The sequence below is a fragment of the Eretmochelys imbricata genome, chromosome 11 (genome assembly GCF_965152235.1).
Source record: "Eretmochelys imbricata isolate rEreImb1 chromosome 11, rEreImb1.hap1, whole genome shotgun sequence".
Lineage (NCBI taxonomy): Eukaryota > Metazoa > Chordata > Testudines > Cheloniidae > Eretmochelys > Eretmochelys imbricata.
Window position 1 is genome coordinate 26,913,109 of NC_135582.1, and position 11,503 is coordinate 26,924,611.

An 11,503-nucleotide genomic window follows, 5' to 3' on the forward strand; every position below is an offset into this window, starting at 1 on the left:
CAATCTTACAACAGATCCTGCTAGCGTGTCAGAGAGGATGGCAGCACTTTGGGGCAGGGGCTGTCTTTTTGCTCTGTGTTTGTATAGCACCTAGCACAATGAGGAGGGCTCATAAACTCTACCACACTACAAATAAATACGAATAAAGGAGACTTCCTTTTGAGTGGTCTGGCAGAAGTACTGCCATTAAGGGTAAGTCTACACAGAGAGCAATAGCCTATGGTTGGCCTGGGTCAGCTGACTCAGGATCGCAGGGCCCAGGCTCTGGGTCTGAAAAATAGATGTGAAGATGTTCAGGCTTGGGCTGGAGCCTGAGCTCTGGGACCCTGTGAGGGTGGAGGTTACCAAAGCTTGGGCTCCAGCCCGAGTGCAAACATCTACACAGTGATTTTTTAGCCCCACAAGCCCCATTCAGCTGACCCAGGCCAGCTGCAGCCACTCCACAAGTTTTTCATCCCTGTGTAGACATACCCTAATTCATAATAGATGTTAGTTTCAGTCTTGGCTGATTTCAAAGTGCCATGTTCAGAAAAAAAAAATCTCTTGAGAAAAATCTGTTCTAGTAAATTGCAAACACCAAGTGTGGAGATGACTGATGGCCGTGTTGGATCTGTTGTGCTGGCCAAATCGGGGTGGGCAAAGGGAGAACTAAAGTGCCCCTTTCAACACTGACCTGTGCTGGAGTGAGAAAAGTGGCTCCATAAAGGATAAAGTGGCTCCACTTGCCCCCTCACATTGTAACCCGCAATATGGGTAGTCTGCAGAGAGGAGAAAGGAACACCTTATACCTTTGGGGGGAGGGAGGGATAACTCAGTGGTTTGAGCTATTGGCCTGCTAAACCCAGGGTTGTGAGCTCAATCCTTGAGGGGGGCCATTTCGGGATCTGGGGCAAAAACTGGGGATTGGTCCTGCTTTGAGCATGGAGTTGGACTAGATGACTTCCTGAGGTCCCTTCCAACCCTGATGTCCTATGATTCTATACCACCTTATGCTTCTGTACAGGCATGTCAATTCAGGCACAAGCTAGCCTAGGTGAGCCTAAAGGGTCTGTTGCGTTTACCCAGCCTTATACATCACCTCTGAATTTTGCCCATTACATTAATTCTTACGGCGAGGATTCTTCTCTAAACTGACAATCAAATGACCATCCTTATTTGGAAGCCTAGCACTGCTGGCTCAGCCACAGAATGCTAATTCCTTTTCTCACTTGCACTCAAATCGAACGAAAATGTTTCCAAAGATGGTGAATGGCTTCATCTGTTGCACAGTATGGAGAAATGTGTCAGGAAGTTTCACTTTGACCACACCCTATAGACAAGTGGAGGCCGAACCTGTCTTTCCTCACAAGCTTAATTTTACGATTTGAAAAAGAGCCACAAAACCCTAACTACAGTGTCTGTGTGTGGGTGAGTCTATGTAATAGTTACATTAATTGGAGCTCGTCACAAAACATATTAAAAATAATTTTAAAATTCCCAATATTCTTTTCTGTCCAAATTTTGAAATGTTCTGATACTCTTTTGCTCTCTCTCACATACACTTTCTTCTTCTATGGCTTTCCCCAATTCAGCTTCCTTTTACCTCTCTGCAGTGGTGCCAATGAGGGCATGCTCCCCCCCACCAAGGTTTTTCCACCTGCGCAAAGTTCCATAGGCTGTGGATCCGGGAGGTAGACGGGTGGTGGTGGTGGGGGGTGGGTGGGTGGGTGGGTGGGTGTGGGTGTGTGTGTGTGTGTGTGTGTGTGAGAGAGAGAGAGAGAGAGAGAGCCTGACACAATGGCCTCCTACTAATCAGTACAGCTGCCACTAGAATGGTCCATAGCATTGCACTGGGCGTTTGGTCACAATGCCATTGAACTTTGACCTGGCCGCCCCTCCATGTAGGCAGGTGGCTGGGCCAAATGGTGTTGTGAGTCTGTTCCCATATGGTAGAGGTCAGGGAGTTTGCTAAGAACTTGACTCCTGGTGGCACTGGCCCATGGGCTGTGTGGGTAGGAGAGAGGTAGAGCCAGGGTTCATGCAGGAGGAGGGAGCAGAGCCGGGGACAAGTGGGCACTTGAACAGAGTCCTTGATGGCAGCGCAGGGACTGGAATTTGTCCCTCCTCTAACGAAATATCTGAAATGGCACCATTGCTCTCTGCTTGTCTCATTTTACTACCTAGTGCCCTTTTTGCTCAGTTCAAGTTGCTCATTGCTCCCTCTCTTTATATGCAGAGTTGCTGTAGCCGTGTTGTTCCCCGTGGCGTAGCTAGAAGTGGCGATTTGGGTGGGCCCTGACTTTCGGGTGGATGGGCAATGACAGCCTGTGCTAGCTCAGCGTCTCCACCGACGCCACACCCTCTTCCTAGCCCTGGTGCCCCCAGGCACAGGGCTTCACCTGCTGAGCTGGGCACGTGCATGGGGTAGCTCAGAAAATGGCAAGGCAGAGCTGCTGGAGTGTAGCTTTTTGAAGGGTGAGTGCATCGCTTCAGCCTGGATTTCAGGTGCCCGCGTGATGCTCCGGGCTGCTGTGGCAGCACTCCTCCCCTGCTGAGATTTGGGAGGGCCTGTATGTTAAGTGGGTGGGTCGTGGCCTACCCATGTCTATGCCCCTCTTTGGTCCCAGGATGTTAGAGAGACAAAGTGAGTGAGGTAATATTTTTTTATTGGACTCACTTCTGTTGGTGAAAGAGCGAAGCTCTCAAGCTTAAACAGAGCTCTTTTTCTGGTCTGGGAAACATACTCAGAGTGTCACAGCTAAAATACAAGATGGAACCGGTTGTTTAGCCTGAGTAGTTAACACATATTTCAAGGGGCTATTCAAGATGAAGGGGCTTGTTAACCATCCTCCAGTCATAGGGAGGAAAGGAAGAGAGTGGAGGGCAAAATGCCGTTTTGGGTGTGTCTGTGTGTGTCTGGGGTGGGAAGGGGGGATGTTATTGGGTTATAGATTGTTGTGATAAGCCATAGATCCAGTTTCTCTATTCAGTCCCTGATTTTTAGTATCTAGCAAAATTATGAATTTTAAACTCTCAAGCTCATCTTTTGACAGTGTTATGCAGATTTCCTTAGAGAATGAGGTCTGAGAGTTCTGATACAGAGTGATCGTTTTGTGAAAAGTGTTTACCCTAGATCTGTGGTTCCCAAACTTGTTCCACCACTTGTGCAGGGAAAGCCCCTGCGGGCCGGTCTGATTGGTTTACCAGCTGCATCTGCAGGTTTGGCCTATTGCGGCTCCCAGTGGACGCGGTTCGCTGCTCCAGGCCAATGGGAGCTGCTGGAAGCGGCGCGGGCCGAGGGACGTACTGGCTGCCACTTCCAGCAGCTCCCATTGGCCTAGAGCAGTGAACCGCGGCCACTGGGAGCCACGACCGGCTGAACCTACAGACGCAGCAGTAAAGAAACCGGCCCAGCCCACCAGGGGCTTTCCCTGCACAAGTGGAGGAACAAGTTTGGGAACCACTGCCCTAGATGATATGCGGTACATCTACACAAGGATAAAAGACCCGCAGCATGGCAAAGGCTGGCTTGGGTCAGCTAACTCAGGCTTACAAGGCTTGGGCTGCAGGGCTAAAAATCACCATGTAGATGTTTGGGATTAGGCTGGAGCCCAAGCCCTGGGACTCTCCACTCTCACAGGATTCCAGAGCTCAGGCTCCAGCCCAAGCCTGAATTTCTACACAACAATTTTTCAGTCCTGGAGCCTGAGCCCCATGAGCCCAAGTCAGCAGACCTGGGCCAGAGGCGGGTTTTTAATCCCTGGATAGACATAGCCATTGGGAGGGGGGCATGAATCACTTCTTAGTTCAGTCGAGAGCGTAGTGATTGTCTGGTTTCACCCACATAGTTGTTTTGGGGGCATTTGATGCACTGGATGAGGTTACACCACATGTTGTGACAGGCATGTGTAGGACCCATGGATCTTTGTCTCTGTCCCATACTTACTTCCAAGCCTTCTTTCTTGTGATCCTGTACACCTAGAAGCCCCCTCCTGACAGCAACCAGAATCCCGACCCCTTCTCTTACTATGGTTGTACGTAAACTAAACTAAAACTAAAACTATGTAACCGTCAGAGACATGTTTATCTTGGGTCCATTATCTCCACCCTATCTTTTCCATCAGCTCATCTTAACTTACATTGTCAACTGTCCTGGGCAAGGACTCCATTTTTGTTTTGTAAGAAACCGTGAGGTCTGACTTGTCTTCAGCAAAGCAGTTTTTCATGGGCATGCAACTGTCAGCCTTCAGAAACTACAACTAGTATAAAACACAGCAGTGTGCCTCTTTAGCAACATGGGCTGCCATTGACTGCATCAAGCCTTTCCTTCACTCACTTCACTGGCTCCCCATTGAATAGTGTAATATACAAGATCTCAGTTTTTGTCTTCAAGACTCATAATGACCTGTGCCTGAGATAGTAAAAACTGTCTTAAAGCTCTGGGATGGGGACCATGATTGACAACTGTTGCAGAATGGAACTGCCCTCCATACAGGTAATGTCTATCTGTGCGGGGAACAATGCTTTTACAGGCGGGATGGGGAGGGGTAGTCTAAGAGTGGAACAAACCCCGGCAGGATCTAAGAACAAACACAAACCTCACTACCTTGCATTTCAAGGACAAGGCACATTTCATTGATCTGGCCTTCACTAAAAAACAAACAAACCATGCAGCATTATATATTTTTAAAATCCACATGGGGTTTGCCCCCTGGGGAGAGGAAGAGAGGCAACCACACATGCTATGTTGTTCACTGTGCTTAATGCACCTCTAGAAGGTGTTCAGACACCACATACTGGATACAATATCAGAATCTGAACAGCATTTATGGCACAATATATATATGACACTTTGATTCAATGGACCTGCATTTAAAAACAATAGCCGTGTACCTATGGTATAAAAGCATCTTAATGTCTACCTCACATATGGGTTGAAGCTTAATTCATGTTTTAAAATTGCTTTGACATCCTTGGTTCCTTGCTATGTAAGTGCAATATATTCTTATTATTCTTATGTTCCTAAAGACTATGAGCAATATTATATAGAGGAACACTTGAAAGTACAGTGATATATATCATGCCTCAATTGTAAAACATTGGATCTACTCCAAAGTCCATTAAAATCAACGGCCATCTTTCCCCAGACTGCAGTGGGCTTTGGAGCAGCCCCGCTATTCGCTTAGAACCCAGCACTTGTTTTTCAGCCACACAGACAGGAATTCTGCCTGCAGTGATACTGTCCCAAGCTGTACTCCTGAACATGTAATTGATGCCATGGGCTGAAGGAAATCTCCAGAGAAAGAGAAGGCGGTTCTTGCAGCACCACCGCTAGAGAATGTGTCACAGTTACGATCATTCTTAGGACTGTTTAATTACTATGGTAAATTTCTGCCTGAGCTGGTGAAGTATTGGCACCATTAGATGACATGTTACAAGCAAATTAAAAATGGACAGGGACTAAAGAGTGTGAATGTGCATTTAAAGAAGCAAAGAAACTGTTGATATCAGCTTCGCTGTTACCGGAATGGTTTGTGCTGCTTCACCGCAAGCTTCCATGCTTTCCTACATTTTTCCTAATGGCATGGAGAAACCAATTGCCTTTTTATCGTGAAAACTCACTACACCTGAGCAGAACTATGCACAAACAGAGTGAGAAGCTCTCAGCATTCTATTTGGAATTTGCAAGTACCATACCGAGCTGTATGGTAGACATTTTACTTCACTGATGGGTCATCACCCATTCATTTCAGTTTTTGAACTCAAACATGGAATTCCATCATTAGCTGCTGCGCATATAAAACGATGGGCATTTCTACATTAAGCTCATTCAATTCCATAAAGTGACTTAGCATTGACAATGCTGATGGGCTGTTGTGCCTGCCATGCCCAAGCTTTCGTTAACCCAAAGAAAGTTTAGACTAAGTGTTTGATCTCCATTTGATAGCTAGGTTACCCATCACTAGCACAGATACCGCTAAGGATTACGCGCTTTCCCTTATGAAGGCAATGGTACTACAGAGTACAGTGTTGGATCATAAGAATCCCCATTTACACAATTTGTGTAGCATGCCTTAAAAGCTAACAAATCTATTTTGCGTCATCCACAGAAATGGGACAATTTGTTGCTTGTCTACAGGAATATACCACATGCCACTACCCAGGAGTTACCTGCAACTCTTTTCTTGAAGCAATCTTTGCATAGCTCTTGGGACTTACTACATCCTGATATTGCCTCAAGTGTAGCCAAATCCCAAGCTATGCAAATTGATTGACAACATGAGACGCATTATCGTTCTTGTTAAGTCAGGGACTTTGTATGGACTCACAACTATGGTTGTGGAGTGAAGTAGGTACCTGGAGAACCTGTAAAATGCTTGGGACCTGTTTTATTTGTTACAACTATCTGACAGTATTTTGTGGAAACTGAATATGGACCATTACTGGAGTCAAGGGATGCTCCAGTTGGACTTTCTGTTCCTCCAGTCAAACTTCCTCCCATCACAACTCCTAATTTCAAAGACTTGTTGAGAGAAACTTTGGTACCAGATCCATTTGATTCCATACTAGATCCAGTTGATGCCTTGCCACTGATAGTTCCTGTTGTTCAGGATGTTGCTGCACTGCCATCACCATGTTATCCCAAGAGAGTGCAAAAACCAGTGGTGCACCTGAATTTATAAATTGTTTAGTTCATGAATTGTTATTCCAGAGCAGAATAATCCCTTGCAATTTAAGCATCCATAGTAGCCCACCTACAATTTTTGCTGGGTTATATAGTGTTTTATGTTAGCTATATAATAGAGAAGGAGAGAGAGCATGCAAGCGTGCTTTTTAAAGTAGGGAGGAGGAATGTGATACCCTCTCCCTTTAAATGGTTGAATACCTCCCCCTCCTCAGTGAAATGCTTTATTTTCATGTTGCTTTCAGGCTTGCTGGCTAAACAATAAAGCAAGCACAGAGGACAGCTGTGTTTCTATCAGCTCCCTCTGAATCTGTACCTCCTTTTCTGTTAGGTCCAAGTATAACAATGCCTCCTTCTGCATGGAACCCAAGGCCTTCTGCAAAGGAGGAGGACCCAAGAGTCCAAGCTACAGCCTGAGCCCAAATGTCTCTACACAGCAATTATACACCCCTACAGCCTGAGCCCCACAAACCTGAATCAGCTGACATGAGCCAGTCACGGGTGTTAACAGTAATGTAGACGTAGCTTGACAGGCCTCAGTTAGGTCAGGGTTCCATTGTGCTGCATGCTGTACAACCATATAATCAATGACAATCCTTGCGCCATATTGCTTAGTTTAATTTTACAATCTTGGAATGAATTAAAAAAATAAACATCCAACTCTGTGCTCACACAGATTTTGAATCACCAAAACTTTCATGTTTCTCTGGTGGACAAAACCCATGTGTACCAGCCCTATCATGGTCCATCTGTACTGCTGGGAAAAGGGAGTGGGGAAAACATATGCACTAAAATATTTTAATTGTCCATGTTGAAAATTTCTCCCAATAAAAACTCCCCATAAACTAGAGTACCAAAGTGGCTTCCTGACTTAAATCAATATAATTTGAATGTGAAACATATTTTACGGGATGCCATATTATTTGCATGACAATATGAATTAAAAATATATTGTTCAGCTAATTAACGCATACACTTTTCACTATAAATTGCAGCAATTAGTTTAGCTTGACTGACTAAAAACCTTTAGATAAGACATGTTCACAGTCCTAGTTTTACACAAGTTACAGGGAAAGTAGTTAATTTTAGAGAGGCTGCCTCTAAAGCCTTACCTGCTTCGGGTCAGCTACTTGGAGTAGTCTAAAATTACAAGCTTGCTTTCTTGCAGTTTTATTACCTACAATATCTGCTGTTGAGTGACACCGCAATTACCAGCGAAGGGCAACAGGCCTGAAATCAAGATGGCAGACACAGAAAAGGGCCTCTCTCTCCCTGTAGATGTATCTTTGACCTTTCAGATATTTTAAGGGTTTTTTTTACTCAGGTGTTGGGTGTGGAGAGAATAGAATTCTTTACCATTTACGCTCCTGTGAATGAGCGCTGTTTAACTGTTTGGGTTATTTTTCCTGCTTTCTTCAAGCATATGTATAGAAACACTAATTTGATTGACAATCTTCAGGATCCTGTGTAAAAGCAGATTGTGAAAGTGGGTCTTAATAAAAAAAAAAAACACTTTAACGGCTGAGCCCATGTGAAGCAGTTGGTGCAATTAATCTGATATTACATTTCAAAGCTTTACTACATTAATGGGTATTTTTATTCACTCCCTCTACATGATTTGTGAGTAAAATGAGTTAGTTATTCTATACTAGAGAAAGATTAAATTAAGTGAAAAGATTTATTTGCTATCTTACAAATTTTATGTCTGGTTAAATAAGGCTGTTATACCAGGGTAAACAATGGGTAATTCCACCAAAGCCCCTAGAATTAGTATAAAGGAGTGCAGGATCTGGCCTGAACTCTTTTTGGCATATCAATTATTAAAATACTGGCCATTTATCTAACCTATTATAGATGCTCACCTGAGTCCACTGCTAGTTAGAGGACTGAGTGAAGAAGTAAATCTTGCCCTGTACCCATCAAGCTCTGGCTCTGGGAGCTCCAGTTTCAATGGAGACACTGTGGACTGATACTGGTATAACTGAGAACAGACTATAGTGAGGAGGTAGCCCCTTTCTGCACCAACTTTGAAACGTCCACAACACCGAGAACTGAAAACAATACCATCAACTATGAATCATAGTAATGAGATATAAATCCCAAATGCTGTTCACAGGTTTTAAAAAGGATACACGACCACAAGATTAACTAGGATACGGGACATCTTTATGATTTTGAATCGACATCAACAAAAGGGTGTATTCTCCCTACAGTGCCTGCACAGCCACGACACTACACTGCAGCATTAGTGAAGGCTGTAATAGCTGGGAACCAAATTCCACCCTAAAATACACAAGCACCACTCCCAGCTCAATGGGAGCAGTGCCAAGGTATGCAATAACAGAAGATGGTACTGTGAGTACAGCAAATGCTAAAACCTGGCTTATTCTCATTATATATAATTATTGACCAAGCCATCTTTAAGTTGGACTATGAATCCTGTCTTAATTAATACCAGTTATTTCCCACGTTATAGCTCACTCCTGGCCTGATTCAGGATGGGCTCCTGTACTTCTGGTCACTTAACCCCCTTTGGTTTTCCTTCTACATTAGGCAGCTATTGTATATATTCCTTCCACAATCCCTTGTCATGACCTGGGCACTGAACACAGTTGAAGTTTCCAGTTCACTTGGCAGTGCTCAGAAATGGAAGTTAAAAGGTAACATTATTACCTGCTACTTACTATATCAGGGAATCTGACTTGAAATAGAAGTGAGATGAGAGGATAGCACCAATGTGCATCCATGTTAAAGTTGAAATCAATTCAATGCTGCCAAAATCTTGTGAGCTATTTTTGTCCCAGAATGTTACAAGAGATCATTGGTTTCCATAGAGTTTTGAGCTCACTATGCCTGTTCTTGTGAGATTCTGGCTGCATTGATTGTGAACTGGAAAATAGGGCTATAGTGCTGTGGGATCTGGCCCAACACCAAAAGCATCAGAACAAATTTGTATCTATAGATCCTTATAATCTAGACCCCTCAGAGATTTCATGTATAATTTGAACCAGTAAACAATGTAATTGCTAAAGGAACTGAAGTACCTTATTCAGTCTTGTAGATATACTGTGTGTTAAAAATGTGTTTACAGTTCCCACACAAAGTTTTGAAAATACTAAACCACATCCTTTGCTTTAAATACAAAGATTTATTTTCCCATCAAGATAAATAGTTTATCATGTCACGTTACAGAACGTATATTTTTCCTCTTGTTTGGAAGGAGCACACACATAGGTGAGCCTAGACTCTTACCAGGTATTGAATGGATATCAAACAGACTTGATATTCTGAAGAATGTATCTTTATTTTCACTTTTCTTAATTGTGATTGTGTATTCTAATACAGTAGCCTAGGGAGTGAGCTCTTCTGTTTCTTCTAAAGCAGAAGTAGTAGACATACACATTGTAAACACCACCTCACCACTGATTTAATACAACCAACAAGAGGGACCACTTCTAAGATCATGCTCCTCTCTCGGGGCTTATTTGTATTGGGAAGTGACACTGGGTTGTAACACATTAACTAATAAGATGCTGAACACCTTGTGCAGCCAGGGACGTGTGTGTAAAATGTCAGCTGGCCCTGGTTTAGCCAACCAACATGATTTTTAAAATATACCATCTAATATGCTAGTTAACATGTTATAACACAATGAAAGAAGGTCGGTGAGGTAATATCTTTTATTGGACCAACCTCTGCTGGTGGAAAAGACAAGCTTTCAAACTTCACAGAGCTCTTCTCTGTGAAGCTCCAATAAAAGATATTACCTCACCCACCTTGCTTTCTCTCATATCCTGGGACCAATACAGCTACAACAGTGCAAACAATCTCATTTCCCTGTGCTGACAAGTCCTCAGTATGGACTGTGTGTAGCCCACACTGAAGTGAAGAAGAGAGGTCTAGGTGCAGGGAAAAGATACAGAGATACTGCTTCTTCTTTCCCATTTCCTGCCACCAAATCTGAAGGCAACAGAGCGGGACAACAGCCAGGCATCCACCATGCCTCAAGCAGCAGCTGGAGGAGCGAGGCGTTCAACATCGGCTTTGCGGTAACTCCCTTGCTGAGCTCCTCAGGAATACTTCCACCAGACCCTCTGCCCACTTCTCTCACCTCTGATAGAGAAGGTTTGTTCTCCTGGGTCTACCTGTACAGCCTAATAGGGCCCTGATCTCATTTAGACATTACCACAATATCGGTAAGGTTCACGAGATGAGAATAGGTACATCTTTCTGTCCCCTGCCTCATCCAGATTTTCTTTGGGTAGTTGTTTGAAGCATTAGCAACCTCTTTGCTTTGCAAGATGCTACTTCTCCTGTGGTATCAAGTCAGCGGTTATGCTTATACACACACTAGTTGCTAAGACAAGAGCCTTGGAAGTATAGAGATGTCACCACTGAACTCTGGAGCAGTTCTTGCAGACTCCTGCAGCCAGCACCTTTTAGGAGAATCACAGCATTAACGTTAAAGATTTACAGAACAATTTAAACACAAGTAAAGTATTTGGCTCTAGAGAAAGACACACACACAACTGATAACCAGCTAATCAACAACTTTCTATTCCACATTGACCAAACTGGGCAGGTGGAGGTTTTTCCCAAACCTCTTGTCAATTACAATGAGGTAGGTGATAGTTATAAACAGTCCATCTAGCCCCATATCCTGCCTTTCAACACTAGCCAGTGCCAGATGCTTCAGAGGGAATGAACGTAAGGCAATTTACTGAGGGATTCATCCCATCATCCAGTCCCAGCTTCTGGCAGTCAGAGGCTTAGAGACATCCAGAGTATGGAGTGGCATCCCTGACCATCTTGGGTAATAGGTTCCTGGAGGATAGGTCC